Below are 21,916 nucleotides of genomic sequence, written 5' to 3' on the forward strand. Positions count from 1 at the left end.
ACGTAGGTATGAATCCATCTGGGGAGCTCACTAGTCTGAGTGAACCACATTAGACATTCGAATACCTCTCAAACTCTTAGCTGTTTCAGATTCAATTCCAAGTCTGAAGTTGGCTATTATTATAAAACACGGATGAAGCAGCCTTTCCCTAATAATTGGAAGACATTTAGGAAAGATTCTAGTGTTCATTGCCGGTTTTAAGATACGGTATACTTCATTTTGAGGAACAGTGAAAGTACTTGTATTTATAAATTTTATTGAGAGTAAAAATATGAAAAGCAATTTGAAAATAGAGATTCCTTTAAGAAAGGGCTGATTAAGTCTGGACCAGGGCCCAGAATTCAATGTCTACTAAATAAAAATCATTACAATGTTTCGCTTTCATCAGTGAGCTATGTTTGAAATATGGAACAATATATGGTTTTAATAAAGCACTGAAACTGAGATAAAAGTTTTATCTCCCATTTCTTGAGCTCCCTTTCTCCTCAGTTCAGAGTACATGAAGACATCCTTGCTTCTTCACACAGCCTTGGGAAGATGGAGGAAGGATAAGCAATGGATTGCGCTTGCTTTGCATTACGTCATCCCTTCCTCCCTCATGCATATGCATAAGATGCACCAGTCTGAGCACCTTCCTGAGGTAGGTAGACTACTAGGATATCCGAAGATGTGGTGTTCATTTAGACTGCCCACTTGTAGTGACAACTTTATTGCAGTGTGGGTAAAAAACACACAGAGCAGACCCAGTTGAGCAGTCCCAGCTCCCCCACAAGGCTAAGCACATAATTTATCTGCATATCCAGGTCCTTGTAGACTATATTTGCACATAGACCCCCTCCCACCCTCACCCCCAATCCTCAGCATTGGGATTGGGTAGGATCTGAAGGACTTCTTGTTAGTGACTGCATTCAATCAAGCAGGCATTTGTGAAGCGCGCTACTCACCTGTGAGGGTCTGAAGGCGCGGAGGCAGGGCGGAGTTCAAAAGCTCACGCTCACAGAGTTGTAGGAAGTACTGCTGCTCTTTAACACTGTACTTGGCACTCTGGTACGCAAGCAGACTACTGCAACATTTTTGTAATAGCATATAAATTGCCCATTTCATTTTTTCATTTTTTCATTTTCTCATCAAGTGTGTGATCAGGATGAAAGAGCGCAATGGAACTACATTTACTCTATTGCTTATATATATATATATATATATTACCTACTGGCGGTTGCCAGTAGGTAGATATAGTTACGACCTATTTTCCATAGGAAATCCACAATATTCTATTTGGAATAACGCTTACGCCAATTGACGAATCTTCGCAAAATTTTTCAAACTTTTGGCCAGCTCTGGTCCGCTCCTATCCTGAAAGTTTCACTGTGATTCGTCAAATGGGAGCCGAGAAAAAAGGGGGGTCCCAAAACGCGTTTTCCCCATGCATTTTCCCATAGGACCTGTTGACGCAGCTACAGCCCGAACTGCAGAACGGAATTACACCAAATTTGGCAAAGAGGTAGTCCTCAGTTCAGACTCGTGCCTTTTGCTTAAATGGTGTAAATCCGTTCAGTAGTTCCTGAGAAAATTAGAGTTAAAAAGATAGATATATCTATGGCCTCAGAGGATCCGCACACCCTCCCCGCATCCAGCGCGCACCCTGCTGTGCACAAGCTGTATTCTAATTGGCTGTCAACACTCCAGATCAGGAAGTATTGGCAGCCATCATCTTGTGCCTCGGTGGAACTGAGGCACAAGAAAACCGATAACAAAAGGTGCAAAACGCGAGAAGGGGGCAGGGTAGAAACACGGCCTGAGGTGATATGTGTGAAACACGCCCTATGGCGCGTTTTAAGTTGGGGAATTAATTCCTCTTCAATCCTGAGGGTCCCTGGGGACCAACTAGCCCACCAGGTACCTCCAGTAAGCGCCACAGAGCTGCGTTGCAGAGTGTTGTAAAAAGGGGCGTGGCCTCTTAACATCTCTCTGCAATGCAGCTCCCTGGCGCATACTGGAGGTACCTGGTGGGCTAGTTGGCCCCCAGGGGACCTCAGGATTGAAGAGGAATTAATTCCCCAACTTAAAACGCGCCACAGGGCGTGTTTGCACACGTCACCTCAGGCCCCGCCCCCTTCCTTCACCATTGTACAAATATTCCTCTAAAATCAGCTGAACTACGAATTACGATTTACTCACCTGTTATCAGAAGAGAACCCAGGGCTGCATCTTTTAGCCCAGCACTGACTCTGAAAAGTAATTCTAAGCGTACTTACCAGTAACTTGTATTTCCTTCCATAGGAATCCATTGTGTGGTTTTCACCAGAAAAGTTTCTAAGTGTCCATTTTTGAAACGTACAAATATTCGTCTAAAATCAGCCGATCAACGAATTCCGATTTACTCACCTGTAATCAGGAGAGAACCCAGTGCTGCGTCTTTTAGCCCAGCACTGACCCTGAAAAGTAATTCTAAGCGTACTTACCAGTAACTTGTATTTCCGTCCATAGGAATCCATTGTGTGGTTTTCAGCAGAAAAGTTTCTAAGTGTCTATTTTTAGAAACTAAAAATATTCCTAAAAAATCGTCTGTATGACTTAAACACATTCTTTCAAATGTTTACAGGAGGTTGGCCAGTGCTGGATCCAGGATCCATCTTTGAGTTAGAAAAAGTAACGATAACACTACTTACCTGCTAAGTGAATTTTCTGCCATAGGATAATATTGGTAATTCTATGTGAACATTTTTCTAAGTTTCAACTTTTAAAATACAATAATATTCCTTAAAAATAACTACTGTAACCAAAACACTTTTACTCTCCTGTTTACAGGAGATGTCCAAGGAATGAATCTAGCATCCAGTCCTGTGGTTAGAAAAGTAATCCATAAAGTAACTAATTGCATTTAACTAGAAATTCACATTGAGGTCAATGTTGCTTTGTGTTTGAAATTGTGTTGGCCATTGCAACAACTGTAACTACTGTACTTAAAAGTCTGTTGCCTATTTGCCAAGTATTTAAACTAAAGTAATTCGTTCTGAGAAAGTATATTTTGTATTGTAATGTATAATGTAATTAAAAAAATGTATCTAAAAATAAATAGTTTAAAAAACTGTATTAAATCAGTATCAAAAAAATCAGTATAACAATTAATACATAAAAAATTGTCAGTTACAAAACCTTTGAAATTCACTGAAAAAACCATAGGTTTCAGGCCTGATATCGTTAGGAATTAGCATTTAAAAAACCTTTGAAATTCACTGAAAAAACCATAGGTTTCAGGCCTGATATAGTTAGGAATTAGCATTTAAAAAACCTTTGAAATTCACTGAAAAACCCATAGGTTTTAGGCCTGATATAGTTAGGAATTAGCATTTAAAAAACCTTAGAAATTCACTGAAAAAACAATAGGTTTTAGGGGTGTTATAGTTAGCTGGACATTTCACTCGAACAAAACCATTGAAATTCCTCCGATATAGTTAGTTGTACTAACTACATCTCGCGCGCCCGCAATCCACTGCTGATGATGTCACATATTACATCATTCATGACATGGTCAGTGACATCGCAAATGACATCACTGATGACATCACTGATGGCATCATCCATGTGACAATCAGATACACCTCATCATACACTAGTATAACCTTTCATCACTCACTGTAAAATAGAGTGCCAGATTTAAAACCATTGACACACCAATACAAGTTTCTAAACACCCACTCAGTGATTCCAAGATCTATACACACATCTAATCACTTACCTATAGGATCACTCATACATGCTGTCAATGATCAATAGAACACTATCCCTTATATACCTATATCGACATTACACACCAGCACACATCTTAATCACTTATGAAGTTATCCTACTCACTTATGCAAACAATGTATCATACTTACTTTTACTTACCTATACACTTATAAAAACATCATTTCATCTATTCATATAGATAATAAATCATACTTAGAGTGTTATAAAAACACTATTCCAAGTATACAGTTATCCATACAGTCACTCATACAATCACTGAGTCATATATATACTTATTTATATACAACAACTGACACATACACTGGCTTTTATTTTCCTAGTTTGTTGCACATGTACCATTGAGACATGTATTGGCTCATCACCACACCCATAAAGATACTCACTCACCCAAACAACTGTTATAACATGTAGTTTTAACTTCATATACCTACTGAATCAACTATTCACACATCTTTGGCCAGTCACACCCCCCCCACCGAACCACACACACATTCACTCTCCCATACAAATACTCAGTTAACTAATCAATAAATAATATAGACTTTCACGTAGCTAGTAACTAGTAACCAACTGGTGCAGCCGTTTACACAACAACTTACAAAGTTATACAGATATTCACACAGTTTAGTCATATTTAGTGAGACACTATAAATTAGTCAAGTAAACAGTCAATCACACTGCTACTAAATCCTCCATCCAGATATTTATATTTATATATCCACTCATTCTTCAATGCAAATTGCTATATATATATAATACATATTTACATAACGAACCAAACCACTTTCACTGGATGATGTCATCAGTGATGTCATCAGTGATGTCATTTGAGATGTCATCAGTGATGTCACTGACCATGTCATGAATGATGTAATATGTGACATCATCAGCAGTGGATTGCGGGCGCGCGAGATGTAGTTAGTACAACTTGCTATATCGGAGGAATTTCAATGGTTTTGTTCGAGTGAAATGTCCAGCTAACTATAACACCCCTAAAACCTATTGTTTTTTCAGTGAATTTCTAAGGTTTTTTAAATGCTAATTCCTAACTATATCAGTCCTGAAACCTATGTTTTTTTCAGTGAATATATATATAGGCAAGTGTCTGTGTTTGTGCGTCCGTTAGCAGCTGTATTGTATTAAAATATAACTGATGTGTGCCCCCATAGCTGGCTAATGACATTTTAATGGCAAAAATATATTTGCGTTTGGCAAATAATGCATTTCTAAATCCAAACAAAAGACATCCATAACTGTCATAATTAATTCAATATGGTCAACATCTGCAGATGTACTTTGTAACATGTTTTGCTATAAATTGTAGCATTTTATATTAATAAAGACTCCACTTCTCTGTTTTGGCAAAGGAATATGCAGGCATTTGTCTCACCATAATTAAAATTTCATCTTGTCATTGATATTTTAGCAGAAACATTCCTGAGCTCGTGATGCCCATTTGAAGCTATTGCAACAGCACCATTATGTCACTAAGGCTGTAACTCTCTTAGTTTGAGTAACTACAATTAAATGTTCTGGCTGCCTACTATGAGTCAGCAGAACCGAATTTGGAAAGTATTTATATGTTCATAGACTGGAAAGTTTTAAGCTGTGCTTTCCAGAACTAAAATGAACCGAACCTACGCAGCACTATGATTGAAACCAGGAGTGTGTCTTCTCAAAAACATATTTAAAAGATAATATAAACACTGCTCTAATATTTATTCCTACTGCTTGTTTTCAGGTGCAGTACACTTATGTGACTGATTATGAAATTGTTTTAAAATGTACCTAAATGGGGCATTTTAGCACTATGCGCACCTACAATTTCACTCCTGTGCAGGAAAATCTCTAGAAAATTTGGGACCTTTGATTTTGTTTTTCAGCATAGTTTTCCTAGAAAAAGACAAAAAAACTAAAGGCGATGGAGACAGTTTGGAAAATGCAATTTCACAGAATTATATTATTTCAAAGCACGTTTTACTTCTTTCAGTTTCCAACCTTTCCCTTCCAAGTAGATACTCAGTCATATTTTATGCCGGAAACTAATTTAATTGGGAGTCTCAGAATGAAAATATATGCAAAAAAACAAATCCACAATTTTGAATCATTGAAATATAGCGGCATGTTTTGCAGATTCAGACATCAACGCTGTTTCTCGGGGTACAAAGTCTTACAGCATCATAAAGCAGGCAGAGTAAATCGATCATATGGGATAGCATCTCACATATCAAAAGATATTATCTCAGAACTACCAGCTTTAAATATGATATTTGGAATGTAATCATTTTGGCTCCAAACATCAGATTTCCACTTTTCATGTTGCAAAATAAAGTGAATTCCCAATACATATTGAGAGAAGAAAGCACTATATATTAATTTTTTTGGCATGTCATTCCAGCTATTATATTTTGGTAACTGCATGTTTGAGACCCAAACACCAACTAGTCCTTTTCATCAAGGATTGACGCTGACAAAGAAGGATATAGTCTGCCTTACACCATAAGATGTAACAATGTTATTCTATGGATGCATCTCAATATGCAATGCATTACTACTTTTGGTCAGAGCAAACATACCAGGAGCTGGCATTATTATGTCATGGATGTTCATACTATGCCAATATTTGCCCATATTATGGCGTGGTCAGTATTAATCCAAATATTGGCTACATCATGTTATGGATGCCCACAATAAGCGCAAAATAGTGACATAATGTCACATACCAAGTGTTGTCATGATAGTGCTATGAACACTCACACTATGTCGAGAAATCTCACCATTATGCCAGGTCTATTGTAATAACAGGAGTGGGAACCACCACCATGCCATACATGTCCACAATCTGACATGAATTAGCAATCTTTTGAGACGACCAACATTATTCTACAGCTGAGCACCAATCATACTATTTATATCCCAAACAGTAAAGAGTTAGTACCGTAATGACCGGCCCACCACTTTGCTACAGGTTGAGAACATTATGCTGTGGGGATCCACAATATGCCTAGAATTACCATCCAGCCATGGACGGCAGGAACATCACACAAAGAAAAAACATTCAATGTTTTTATACATAGCGGGCCAGATGTAAAAAAAAAATGAACACAGCGCAGCCCCCAAAGAGGCTGCGCAGCATTGCGTGATAGAGAGGGAGCAGTAGAGCGCCAAATCTACAGAGATATGGCACTCTCCTCCCCTTTCCCTAACGCTGCCGATGATTTCAGCTGCTGTGTGCCACACACACACACACCTTAGCACCATAGTGTTAGGGTGCGTGCCTGAGTCTAGCATCAACCTTGTACAGGAAGAGTATCCTTCCTGTACAAAATACTATGCTTAGACAAGTTCAAACACTTTTCCCACTTTGTATGTGTGCCACACAGTGCAGCATTCAAAGTAGGAAGAGAAAGGAGAAATGAAAATATTTCTCCTAACGCCTCCTTTCAGATGGTATTAAATCCTATCTACAGTTGTTTGTAGATAGGGTTGTGTCAAAAGGCATGGGTGGGTCCATGGGAACGCCCATGTATGACCCATGCAATGGCTACTTGGAGCTAAGTAACGCAAAGCAATGCTTCACGCTGCTTTGCATTACTTGTAGGGTACTTTCCAATGAAAACAAGTTTTGCGCTGGAAAGAAAATTAGTAAAAAAATTATTTGTGCTGGTTAGCGTCACCTTTGTGATGCTATACCAGCGCAAAATGTTTGAAAAACTCCTGCAGCGGGTCCCTGGTGCATGTGCTCTTAGCTGGCCTCCTGCTTGCTCATTCCCATTGCTCCCAAGTAACATTGCTGCACATACTAGACACTGAATCCCGTTTACAGTGTGATTGACAGATCAGGCTCTGACCTGATGCACTGTGTTGATGATAACAAATAAGTGTGAAATAGGGACTGCCATTGCTGGTGTACAGAGTCCTGCTAGAAACTGCAGAGTGGGATGTTATACCCTATATCCTAAACAGTTTTGTACGTCACTTGTCTAATAAATTCACATGTGCATGACTGATGGACCAGGAATGAACTGCCGGCCCTTCAGACAATCAGTCTTTGTATATTTTTCCCTTTTCATTCCGAGGGTTGAAGCTGCGATGCAGATGTGGAGATTTACCTTCGAATAATGTGTTTGGGGTACTGTCTTAATCCCCCAATGTGCATGCTGTCACTCGTTGCAAAATGAATAATATAGTTCTAATTTATTTTGGGGCCTATTCACAAAGTTAAGTCTACATGCTGAGATCTCTGCATATGGAGCTCCCCACGTACAAGTAGGTGGAGTTCTCCTGATGGATGGAATTCACCATTTCAGTGTGGAGATCATAACCTAAATTTAGGCTTACGAATCTCCACCCCCTACGAATGACGGAAGAAGGACTCCTAGAACCGCATTTTTGACTCTCAGGTTACCTTCATTAACGTTCTGCCTGTTTGTGGTGATCTCTGCCACTGGGAAAATTAAAAAAGATAAATAAAAACTGGTAAAAACTTACCATTTGTTAATTTTCTTTAAATAAAATATAAAATGACCCTTTTCTATCTCCTCTTCACCTAGGATTATCGCACTCTCTAGACACAACACACTAAGTAAGAATGCTATTTAATTATAATTTAAATGAATACTATTCGTTTGAATTATATTTGAACTATTTTTTTTTTAAATAAATTAAATTAATTCAATTTGAATTTCCCCCACAAACTTGGTTGCATGTTTCATTTCATGCTAATATAATTTTTAAATTAATGCTTATTCAAGGGACTTTTTTACTATTAAATTAAATTACATAAAAATGTAAATTATTGTTAAAAACAAATCATATACATTTAATAAATAATTATTTGAATTGAAAAATAATCCAATATTTAAGATATTTAAAAAAAATGTAATATAGTTTTATTCTGTGATTTCTTTATATTTATTTCTAAAAGTTGTTAGTGTTCATTGCCTCTTCAGTTTCTATGTAAATGCGTAGATGTGCTAGTGACTCTCAACCCTTCGTTCACAACTTCAGTCGATGTAATGTCCCCATTTCTAGTTGATAGGTATGTTTTATACAATGCCCAGAAGTTCTTAGGTCTACTACGTGGTGGGAGGAGGTCACTGAAATTCTCTGTTTGCGTGCTACAGTACAGCATGTCACTCGACCACTGGGCTATCGTAGAAGTTGGTCCCCGCAACCAACACATCTCCCACCTGAACTTAGCTAGCAGCAAGCCCATGGCAACCAATCTATGAGCCCCCTTAGGCATCGATTTAGAGTAGCCCAACAGGGTCATTGCAGGCTCCAGGGCGAGTGCCAGATCAGCCACCTGTCCCAACACCTTAAAGACTAAATCCCAAAATTTGGATATCCCTGGACAAAGCCAGGCCAAGTGGAAAAAATCGGCCAACTGTTCACTACAGCGTTCACAATTCACCCCTTCTCTTAGGCCGTACCTGCTCAATCTCTCTGGAGTGTAGTGGACCCTATTTAGGTATTTAAAGTGGATCAGTCTATGTCTACCATTTAAAGAGATGCGCTTTGTGCTGTAGCAGCAATATGTCCACATAGTGTCTTCGATGTTCCTGCCCAGATCTCTCTGCCAAGCCAAACGGGCTTTAGTGTAGTGATTTTCCCTATAGGCCATGGTCAATTTGTATATTTTAGACACTATCCGGGTCGGCAAATCGTTTTTATGACATAGGATAAGGCAGGCAGCTCCGGTGGTTCTAACAAGTCCCCACCCAGCATATGCAACAATGCTTGCCAAGTTCTATGGAATTGGAATTTAGTAAGGAGGGTAACTGCGGTATCTTCGGCCCCCAGTTCCTCCCAACTCTTTGCTGTGCTGTCTTCGAACAAGTTCCCTATGGTCTGCACCCCTATTGTGTGAAGCGCTCGCGTAACCACCTTATCTTTGCACGGGGGCAGCCAATGACACCAATCCAGAGGTGTGAGTGGGGAATACAGAATGGCACCCGCTTGGAGCTTTAAGAGGTGGTGCCAAGCATGGTTTGTCGCATTCACTGAGTCCAAAATCCCTGTTCTACGGTCCGCAGGCATAACCATCAGAGCAGGTAATGGGGGAGGAAACAACGTTCTCTATACGTAAGTGGGGGTGTCTGGTGAGCCATGCATCCAGTGGTAAGTGTGCACACTTTGTGATGCCCTGTAATATAAGTCCAAATCGGGCGCACCCAGCCCCCCCCATGTGGTACGGTAATGTAAGTACTTGCCATCTGACCCGCGCCTGCTAAGCGGCCCAAGCCAACCATCAATTCTGTGAGTTGGCAAAAAAAGGAGCAAGGGAGAACCAAAGGAATATTAGAAAAAAGGAACAAAAAATGGGGCAGAATCACCATTTTCATAATAGAAACTCTGCCCAGCAGGGACAGTGGCAGACGGATCCAGCTGTCGACCTCATCTTCTAGTTTGCTAAGCGCAACCCCACAGTTTTCCATGAATACTACCTCAGAGTCCGTGTGGACCTTGATCCCTAGTTATCTCACCGATTCTGTTGACCACTGCAATGGGTAGTCAGGTTCAAATGGGGTCGTGGCTGGTGTAAGGGGAAATATGATAGACTTCGGCCAGTTAACTCGGAGTCCAGACACCGCTCCGAATTTCACCACTTCTCACAAAACTGGGGAGAGGTTACGTTCAGGGTCTCGTACATATAGGAACCTATCGTCCGCGTAGGTGGATACGATCAGCTCGTAACCCGGGAATCGTATACCCTTATATCTGTGGTATTCACAGAGCGCACCGGCTAAAGGTCCGGCCACTAATGCATACAGTATTGGTGACAGAGGGCAACCCTGACGTGTGCCTCTAGTAATGTATATAGTATCTGTCACTAGGTTACCAATTTTGATTCTAGCTGTGGGTTCACTATACAATACCCCCATCAGCTTTAGAAAGATAGGTCCCAACCCCATCCTTGTCAGGACCTGTCACATAAAGGGCCATTCAACAGAGTCGAAGGCTTTCTCCATGTCGAGAAATAAAGCCACCTCATGAATCTCCGGCCTAGTGTGCTGCATCGCACCGAACACTGTTCTCAAATTGTAAGTTAGGTTCCTACTTGGAACAAAACCCGCTTGCTCCGGAGCGACCAGTGGCAGAATCAGAGGGACTAAACGGTTTGCTAGAAACTTATCGTACAGTTTCGTATCAACGTTAATCAACGAGAGTGGACGACAAGAAGCACACACATCCGGGGGCTTGCCCAGCTTCAAGATAGCAACAATAATCGTCTATCTCATCGTGGGCGGCATAACGCCCGTCACGCACATCTCGTCAAAGAGTGTAGCTAAATGCGGCACCAGTAAATCCATGAACGCCTTATAAAAGGTTACCGTTAGGCCATCCACTCCTGGTGCGCTACCCAATTTCGTGCGCGATAAGGCTGTGATGATTTCTTCTCTCTCCAGGGGCTGCATTAGATATTCGCGATGTGCGTTTGTTAACCATGGTAGCTTTATATGTGTTAAGCAGTCCAAGATTTCCGCTTTATGAGAAGTTGTGCCAATACCGCACTCAGCCTTTCGCCCTCACGTTATGTGCGAGCTGTGCCGTATTTACCTAAGTGCTTTATTTCAGCAGCCGCGGCATCATGATATTCTCCTAACTCTGTTTTGAACTCCTACATGATATCATCATCAGTTGTGCTTCCAGGCTCGCTAGTGTCTTCTCCAGGTCCTTAAGTCGTTATCATATCGCCCTAAGGACTCCAGAGTGCTTAGTCATAGTGATTCCGTGAATATATACATTGAACGCCTCCCAAACCACTTGAAAGCTATCCACCGATCTTACGTTTGTGGCAAAGAACGTTTCGATCGCTTCTGCCAATTCCTCTTTAAAAACCGCATCTAGCAGAGAATAAGGTGGGAATCTCCACGTAAAGGGGGGAATAGTATTCTGGGGGTATCTAATATTAATAGTATCGGGGAATGGTCGGAAAGCTTACGGGGAAGCACCTCACAGGCTCGCAGCCTCTTCTTTTAACTGCCAGGCTGCTAGCCAATATTCTATTCGGGCGTGCAAATCATGATATGCTGAGTAATGCGATATCCCCCTTTTACCGGGTATCTCTGATGCCACACATCACACAAGTCAAACTGTACCATTGCATCTGCCACCTTTCTCGCTGCCGCCGTGATATGTCTCTCCGGCCCCCGTGATCTGTCTATCCATGGATTCATGACTAAATTATGTTCTCCACCCCAAAGCTGTTGCCCCTCCCCACGCAAGCAAACCTTTTCTGACAATGCGGTGTAAAAGTTGGGGTTATCAAACTTCGGGCCGCATATGTTAACTATAAGTAGGTCCATTCCCCTTCCCCTACACCTAGAGACCACAAATTGTCCGTCCTTGTCTATGTCTAATGGGTCGAGTTTAAGAATGGCCCTAGGATTCACCCATGTAAGCACTCCTCGCGCATGTGTGGTGAAACCCACTGCATGTATGTTTACCTGCAATCCCCTACTGAGCAGCATGGGGCTATCGAGTGGGAGGTGTGTCTCCTGCAGTAGTGCAACATCAATTTCGTGTCTCGCTAAGTAGGCCAGGACCTTTCTAAGTTTCCTGTGGTCATTGAGGCCTCCCACATTCCAAGTGAGCGCTCGAAACCTGCCACTAGTAGCGGTACTACCGGACCTGCTAAGGACTGTCATGAGGGTCGAGTACTGTCTGCCTCACTGTGCCTGCCACTGAAACATATAGGCTGTGTGCTCACCATGAACACGAATTAATACAACATGAAAATTGCCTAGTCTCAATCCCCTCCCTCCCCCCACCCACGCCAGGCATGCCCCAACTGTGCTGTGACGGAATTCCACAAAACATTCCCCATTCACCATCTGAATAGTCAGCAACTCAAAACAGCATAACATTGAACCAAGATACCTCCCCTCAATGAAATACCCAAGGTGTGTGGTTCACATGTGGGAGGATGTTGCCCGCCTAGCAGGGTAATATGTCCGAACCAGGCTAGGTTCGCTCCCCGCTCGCCATCAAACTAATTTAGTGCATCTGCTATAAAATGCCTCCGGCCCCCGCATCATTGTATCTATTTACTCAATAAATATTGTAACAAAACTCCCACTAAGAGCTGACCACACTGCAAATAACACTATGTCACAACCGGTTCTGTGATGCTCTCCAAGTGTCTGTATCACATTCAGTCAAGCCCATTCTTTTATGTCCCCCCCCCCCCCCCCAGACTTCCCAAGAGGTAGCTCTCTTATTTGTAACATGTGTAGTCCAGAGTTCAGTCCTGATCATCCATTCGGCCGCCATCCGCCCCCTCCAAGGAGCTCCGCTCCGGACTGCGACGCTTTTCCTTAGACCATTCCTTCAGGGCTTTCCGCAGAGCTTTTGGATCGCCGGGTACAGCATGGCGTAGTCTAAATTTGTATCCCTTAGTTGGCGCTTCAGTGGGGCAAACTGCGCGCTTCCTGCACACGTATCGTGAAATGCGGGTATAAAGATATATTGGATCACTCATACTGCAATGACTGTTTCTCCCTGGCAACCTTCAGCGCCGAGTCTCTGTCCCTATAATTCAGCTGTTTCGCTATTTGAGGACCCAGAGAGCAGTGTGATCTCTCAACCATGAATATGGGAGAGAACGTGTCACTTCCAAACAGTGTCACCAGCAGTTTCTTGACAACATTTTCCATGTTGACAGTCTAGGTCGACTCCGGAAGGCCTGTGATCCTTAAGTTGTTCCAACGGGAATGCGCTTCAAGGTCCTCAGTGTTGCCCTGCAGAACCTGCAGCACCCTTTCAATTTGCTTGTGTTCAGTGTCCATTGTTGTGTGTGCTTCCTCCACCTCTGTGGTCCGGCGCTCCGTCATGTCCAACCTTTCAGCATGTTTGTCCATTCGTTTGGACATTCTATCCATCCGGTATGAGAGAGAGTCCAGTTTAGTTCCCAGTACAGGGAGGCTGCTCTGCAAGCCTTTTTCCATTGCAGCTAACATGGTGCGAATATCTCCATCTATCTCCTCTTGGGCCTGTTCCTCCGTGTTGTCCCTGTCTTCTGAGGCATTGTCCCACACCTTAGTTTTCTTTTGATCGAATGTGAGTGTCTTATCCACTCTGCCCATCGTGGCCAGTCCGCAGCAACCACCAGGACCTATGCGCACCAGACACCCAGTCGAGTAGCCTCCCTCGAGCGGATCGCTCCGAGTTCTGTCACTTGCCTTCACCCCCAGTCACAGTCCAGCGGACTTACCCAAGGGGTCCAGAAGCGTAACTGCCCTTCAGACGTGTCCTCACACAGCTCGACTGTCCTAGGCCACCCTGACTAAGACGCCGACCGAGCGTCACAACTTCTTCAGCTACGCAGGCAACTTAACCAGCCTAGTTGCACCAGGGGTTGAATTCTAGCTCGAGTGAGCACTCCCAATTAGCCTTCGTCACGAGCGCCGCCACCCCGTGCCTCGACCAGGGGATACTGCCTCCCTGGATAGCATCTTGCACGGGCTCACACAGCAGGGAGCGTGCTGCTGGAATTCAAAACTGGCCGCCTCCAGAACCAACAACGAGAAGCTGTCCCTTCGCCAATATCGCCAGGCGCCTTCACATTAAATACTGGTCTTGCAGTGCTCTGCGCAAGATGGCGCTGCTGCCTCCAGGGCTCCCTCCCAAGCACTGCCAAGGCAGCCGATCCACTCCGGATGCCGACTCTCAGCTCCTCGCCACTTGTGTCAGCTGGAGCAGGGGTACAGACAGTGCACCTCGACTCTCTATGGCCGATACTGTCCCCAGTTAATAATTCTTCTAGGCTTCCTCAGAAATTGTGCTATGCTTCCGCTCAGCACTCCAGGGCTTCCCGCACTCTCCCAGCACCGTGGGCCACGGGATCCTTCAGGTACCTCGCGCTCCGGGCATCAGGGCACACCCCAGCCGCCACCAGCACTATACCGTCTCGCTGTGTCTGCTCCGACACCAGGAGCGCCCAGGAACAGTGCAGCCGCAGGGTCTCGGGCCTTCGCTCCTCTGCCACGACAGTCCGGGGATCGCGGCCCAGCGCAGAGCCGCAACAGGCAGAGTCAGCCTGCTTGTTTGTCAATGGGAGTCCGGGGACCGGAGTCAGCTCACCACACTCCCGAGCCCCTCCGGATCAGGTGGCTGCTTGAGTCCAGACTTATTGTCCACGCAGATGCCGGATTCTTGAAGGATCTTGTGATGGCGGCGCGGAGCTTTCAGCTCAAGCGGCCATCTTCGTTGCGAGCTAGCTCTGCCCCCCAAAAGAGACCTATTTAAATTTGAAATATAACAGCACCGTATCAGCGCTGAACGAGATGTCTGCAATATCTAGAACATGATTTTCCCAACTAAAGTGTTGCAAAAGGCTTTTCCAATCCGTTCCAATACACACAACCGTGGCAAACTACAACTACCAGGATGCATCCTAACAATGGCCACATCCTCACCGGAAGTATCCAACATCTGATTTGCTCTAGTGGAACGTGGACGCAAACAGCTGAGCAGACAGAGCGCTTCATTCGCTTGTATTGAAGGCTGCACGAATGTCATCTAAAAGTAAGTGAAGCGAATCGCTTCGTTGCCTCCTTGCTACTTGTAACATGAGAAGACTTTTTGCCACAGAAACGTAATAATAACTTTCGCACACACTTGTCATTGCAGAAAACAGACACGCATCCACGACTCTGAACACTTGTAAGTAAGCTCAACTTTTGAATCAGAAATTCATGGTTGTGTTGCTAACACAGTAAAAGCAGTCAATTCCCTCTCCGTTTCTGATACCAACAGAACGCTTCCCAGCGGGAATGTAATAAATACGAAGACTTTCAGAAAAACGTTTATCTTCGAAAGTAAGTGCTTTGGCCCCTGGATCCTGCAACGAATACTAGTATAACTCAATGTTTCCATTAGACCCGTAATTCCCGAAATGACAACCTTTAATTTATTCATGTTTCAGATTGAAGTTCGTGAGTCCTTAAACATTTATGTGGACACGATAAAAACAGACACAGCTACCAGGTATCAATCTTTTCCCTAATTTAAAATAGCAGATTAATCAGATGGAGGGAAGATTTAAGAAAAGATCAACCCTTTTTAGATCGAGGGACAGTCCGGTCTGCCGAAGGCAGAACCAGAAGTCCGGAGATCTTATGTTTCTTAGAGTGGCTATTTAGCCCGCCTCTATTTTTGCCTCTCCTCCATTGGCTGGCTTCCTAAACGGAGGCCAGCCATTGGAGGAGAGAGCCGTCCCTCCAAATAGGCTCTGTCTTTTTCAGATTCGGGGGCGTGTTCCGTGCTCTTCTTTCCACTTTTTAGCCACGCCCTTTTTAGGCGTGTTTTTCTCTCCTCCAGCCAATGGCAAGAGGAGAGAAAAAGAAACACGCCCCCGAATCTGAAACCGCCGCTGCGTTTCTCCGAGGCATTTCTGCTTCGCCTCGGAGAAAGTGTGCTTGTTACTCTTCCCAAGTCTAAAAACTGTTCCATCTGTTGAGGAAACAATTTTGCAATAATGCACCGCGTAACCGACGTCACGGACCCAATTTATAATATGAATTTTCTTCTGTGAAATTGAACGCATCCTCCTCGGATTGAGTTCACTTGCAACCGATTTATCAATTTTGGTCAAAACCATCAGAGGGATTCGCTTTGAGGCGTGTTGGTATTTCTGCCAAGAATTGATCGTCGACCACTTCAAGCTTGAATGTTTCCACAAACAAAGTGATATTAACTTAAACAACATCGGAAAAGAACGCAGCACGCGCCTCACGCCGAATCTGCTGAGGTGGAAAACCCCTCCCAAAAGTGGATTGTAGCAAAAACGTGTAATGTTTTAGGACCCTGGGGTATGTTTGTGTCAGAATCATAGTAAACAAACGGCTTTGCAACAAAAACACATTGTCTTCGGAAGAAGCAAACGTGTTGCGGCCCGCGAACTGCCAACTCTTGGGTGTAAAATACGCGCTAATCTTTGCGGAGGTCTGCGCGTGCGCGCCAATACTGCTGCTGTTATTATAAATACTCCGATTCATATTATTATCGTTGTTGTTTTCGTTGCTACTATTGTCGTTTTTATTGTTGTTACATCAGTTCCATAGTCACGTTCTTTCTTCGTGGTCGGGAGTGAGTGTATTTTTATGTATTGAGACTCTGTATATGGCCGGAATCAGTGCATCATTGACCGGAAGCTGCGACTCAGCGGGTCCTTCGGCCGGAAGCGGTACCTCAGTGGATCGTTGGGCCGGAAGCAGACTGAGGCACAATTGGTCTTGGGGCCGGAAGCGGTACATCGGTGGTGCAGAAGGCCGAAAGCTGATTTTGGTGCAGTGTGTTCTGCGGCTGGAAGCGGGGACTTAGTGGGGTATGGGGCCAACCCCATCAGTGGGGTCCCATCAGTGGGGGCTGGAAGCGGTACATACGTGGGGCTGGGGGCAAGAGGCGGGGCATCAGTTTGGCCATGGACGGATTTCTTATCGCTTGGATCAGTTTCCTACACACCATCATCCAGACTGCAGAGATAGGAAGCCGTGTCTTCTCACGCATCCAGCGTGAATGTGCAAACTTACCTTGCACAAACACTGCACACGAAAACAAGCAAAAGTTATACTCCCACCAGAGCCAAGTTCAGCAGCGTGTGTGCTCCTCATCTGCTCTGTGGATTTCTCATGGCCGCATAGCTCGCCGCATGGGGCAGGGGCCCTGCTCGCGCCTGGACCTGCTGCGGAACTTGCTGACGGTGCTGGTGCGGCACGAGCGCATGCAGACAACCTTGGCTCGCGCCGATGAGCTGCGCTTCTATGCCGAGAGGATGAGCATGGGACCGGGTCCGGCGGATGGAAGCTGCAGGCTAGTTGGGGGCTAAATGAGTGATTGGTGCACACGCGGGGGCAGGGGATCGTCTGCCGAGCTTGGAGCAGAAAGGCTGAGGCATTTGTAAAAGGCATTTCAATGTGATACATGTGCTTCGGTAAGGTAGATGGTTTAAGAGTGTGGTTATGGCGTCGGGGGTGGGGCGAGTTGCACTCGAGTTCATTAAAGTATATTATATTGGAATTGATGAGCCACACACTCTCTCTCTATCTCACTACCTCACTCTCTATCACTACATCACTATCTATTTCTATCTCACTCTCACTACCTCACTATATCACAACACACTCTCTCAAAACTTCACTATATCACTCTCTCACTACCTCACCACTTCACTCTCTCTTTCTAAATCACTAATTCACTCTCTCTATCTCACTACCTCACTCTCGCTCTCAAATACACTAAGTCACTTACACTCACTCTTTCACTACCTCACTCTATCTCACTACTTCACTAAATCACTCTCTGTTTCTATCTTAATACCTCACAACATCCCTCACTACCTCACTCTCTCTTTCACTACCTCAATCTTTCTCTCTCACTACCTCACAACATCACTCACTGTTTCTATCTCACTACGTCAGAAAATACCTCTCACTCACTAACTCACTCTTTCACTACCTCACACTCTATCTACCTCACTCTCTCTCACTACATAACTCTCTATACATCACTACTCCCCTCTATCTATATCACTAACTCACTATCTCACTACTTCTCTCTCTAAAAAGATTACTACCTCACTCTCTCACTACCTCACTGCTAATGCAATAGGTATCACATATGCAAAAAAAGCTAATGCCAATAGAAATAACAATGCCATTTATTTAGGGATACAAAAATGATAAAAAATAATGAGCAATACCAATAGCTCTACCTATAATATTGCAGAGACCATTGCATTGTAAATGCTTGTTTTATGTTTACTTTCAGAGTTCTTCCTGTCTTAGCCGTGAAGAGAATCCCAGAAACGGAAGGGGGTTTCGAAACGCGTCGGCACACTTATGTCATTGGGGAAAGAATTGTATAAGAAAAAAAACATTAGCAACAAAGGGAACTAGGGGGCATATTCTCAAGCACTGCATTAAAATTATCGCCACTTTAGCGGCAGAAAACTGCCGCTAAAGTGGCGATAACGGGCTTGATAATATGCCCTGCAGAATTCTAATAGAAACCCATGTTGACACCAGAACATGGGCTTCTATGGGAATTCTCCAGGGCATATTATCAAGCCCATTATCGCCGCTTTAGCGGCAGTTTTCTGCCGCTAAAGCGGCGATTATTTTAACGCCGTTTGTTGATAATATACCCCTAGGTTTTTTCAATGTTCTACCCCCTGTTGCTTTTGTTAAAAAATGCTTGTCCCCTCTGGCCAGCAACCCCAGTGTATATATTTAGAAAACGTGGGTTACTTTTTTTATTCTGACTGGTAATTTCTCAAACTATTTGTATTCAATATTTGTGTATTCGCAGTGTATGTGTAATACCAAATCAGTCGTTTTTGACTTAGATTGTTTTGTTAGTTTGTATGTTCAACAAAACACAATGTTGTCCAGATCTATTGTTTGTGAATTTGTTTAAAGAATTGAGATATTAAATTATGTAGACCAACACAATTAAGAGTTTTTATCCTAGTCTGTTTAAATCCAAAAACAGCATTAGAAACGGTCAGCTAGATTTTTTGCATTTTCTGAACTTTCTAAAAGCGACATTTTCAGAAATGTCATTTACATTTCGTTTGAGTGCAACAGACAGCATATATCTACTTGCACCCAATCTAGCACGTATTGAATATAATAAGGTAACCCAGTTTTAGTCACTGTGATAGCTAGACATTACAACAGTGGAAAATAATTTTAGGAGTTTTTTACCACCCGGACATGTAAAACTTAAGTACACATGTCCAACATTTTGAATACACTACAGTATGCCAGGCTTGGTGGCTTTGTGGACTAATTAATGCATTCTGTGTGGGGGCCTGTGTTTCACCTTATGGTCATAGGTTCAAATGCAGGCGGGTCCACTCAGCCTTTCATCCTTTTATGGTTGATTAAATGAGTAACATTTAGTTGGGTAACAATAAGCATCTGTTTTTCAGCCCCAAAATACTCTTCTGGGTGACCGTGCGCTTTACAACTACGTATGTTATGAATATACTACACCCTGACAAATAAGCCTTTAGGGCGTGACTTATAAGTATTGAAAAGGAAGGTTTAGGTCTGGCATAAGGTTTGTTTTGCCTCGTCAAAATGACAGTTTAAACTGCACATACAGAATTCGGTGACAGGCCTGAGAGAGGTTTTTAAAGTACTACCTGAGTGGGTGGCACGAGTGCTGCAGGCCCAAGAGTAGCATTTAATTTACAGGCCCTAGGTATATGTAGTACAATTTACAAAGGATTTGCAAGTAAATTAAATATGCTAATTGGGGGTAGGTACATTTTACCATGTTTGAAGGAGAGAGCAAAGCAGTTTAGCACTGGTTAGCAGAGGTAAAGTGCATAGAGTCCTAAAGCCAGCAAAAACAAATTAGGCAAACAGGAGGGGTGAAGGCAAAAGGGTTGGGGAATACAACACCAAGGATGTCAGGTCTAAGACTATTGATTTAACTTAGATCAGAATTGTTTTTTGTTTTTCTAAACTAAATTAAATAATTACATTTTGAGTTTCCGCCACAAGCTCAATTGCAGGTTGAATTTTATGCACATATTATTTTGTAATCACATTTACCGTTTTACCATTTAAATTAAATTAAAATGTAAATTAGTGGTTACAAATTTTTCCAAAATTAAATATTGCTGTTCGAATCTTGATTTGAGTTCACCAGATGCAGGATCAGCTGTCCCATGCTTGTTTCTTCCTCTACAACATTTCTGCTGTGTAACAAAGTGGATTAGGCAGTGCTGATGGCCGTACCTGAATCAAGTTCCACATAGTTGTCCTGTGGCTATGGCAGCACCTGCTGCACTGGTCTTCTGCAGATGACGAGCCCAAGGCAAATCTATCAAGTAGTTCCACCTGGTCTTGATGAGTGCCACAAATAAGCAAACCTAAAAGCGCAATTAAAAAAAAAATGTAGTATGTTAACAAAGTGTTTGACTCTCAACAGGAAAGTGTTCTGTAATGTTAACAACCTGCTGTAGAAACACTAAGGGCCCTATTCACAGAAAACATTTGGAATATTTAAAAAGGTACTTCAAAATGGAATTCACAAACCTCAACAGGAGATCTTCTTCTCCTCTTTTCCTCCTCTCCTCCATACCATCACCACCCAACACACATATAGCACAGCCCCCGCTCCCATTAGCAACCACATGACAAACTATCATGCTCCTCAACACCCGCTTACTCAGCAAAAATGCCATGGAAATCTGGGACATTCTGGACAACAACATCCCGGACATCCTCTTTCTCATGAAAACATGGCTAACTGCCATGTCAGCTCCCAACATAGCCATGGCTGTAGAGGGAGGATACAAGATTTCTTGGCAGGATCGTCAACACAAACCAGGAGGTGGAATTGCAATAATCTTCAAAGAAACTGTCACCTGCACCACAATCACAAATAGCACAACCTCCTACATGGAGTACCTACACTTCAAACTCTGAATTTCGACAACATTTACCCTGAATAGAACCCTTGTCTACCGGCCACCTGGACCAAGAGCTAGTTTCACCAACAATATTATTGACTTCATCGCTTCCCTCATCATCAATGCAAAATCCTACATCCTATTAGGAGACCTCAATTTACACCTGGAAAACCGGAATTACTCCAGTTCCATTGCACTCCTCAAAAGCCTTGGGATCATTGGACTAACTCAACACATCCCTGTGCCAACACTCTCCACCAGACACACCCTTGGCTCCATCTTCACCACCTTCGATGACATCAAAATCACTGAAATCACACCTTTATCCTAGACCGACCATGTCATTGCTGAACTTCCAAATCAACATCCCTCGCCATATTGAACCCACCACCTGTCCGTGCTTAAGCAGGAGTGTAAAAAACTTGAACATGCTTGGCGCTTGAGTGAGTACTGCCCCCTGGCTAAGGCCACTCTCAGGGTCTACTATACTGCGATAACACAGGCTAAGGAGCAGTACTTTTCAGCCCGCATTAAGCAGGCACATAACTACTCCAAGGAGATTTTATCTATAGTTCAGAGTTTTACGTCCCCTGCAGCACAATAGTGCTCTCTCCCAGCCACAGACGGGAGTGTAACACTCTATCCAATATCTTCATGGATAAAATACACACGATTCAGGTGGCCTTCACTTCCTGCCCCGGACCTCCTTCTGTACCTGTGCCTACTGCC

General features: G+C 43.3%; 1 long non-coding RNA gene across 2 annotated transcripts in view; it reads left to right on the forward strand.

Moving 5' to 3' along the window:
- The first annotated feature begins 15,189 nt into the window (after positions 1 to 15,189).
- LOC146864156 (uncharacterized) overlaps positions 15,190 to 21,916 on the forward strand; it is a 120,950-nt gene continuing 114,223 nt past the window's right edge. For both annotated transcript variants that reach the window (XR_014976614.1, XR_014976613.1), the window contains exon 1: positions 15,190 to 15,285. This is a non-coding gene — a long non-coding RNA (uncharacterized LOC146864156). The remainder of the gene's footprint in view (positions 15,286 to 21,916) is intronic.

This window comes from Triturus cristatus, chromosome 2_1, assembly GCF_964204655.1.
Source record: "Triturus cristatus chromosome 2_1, aTriCri1.1, whole genome shotgun sequence".
Taxonomy (NCBI): Eukaryota; Metazoa; Chordata; class Amphibia; order Caudata; family Salamandridae; genus Triturus; species Triturus cristatus.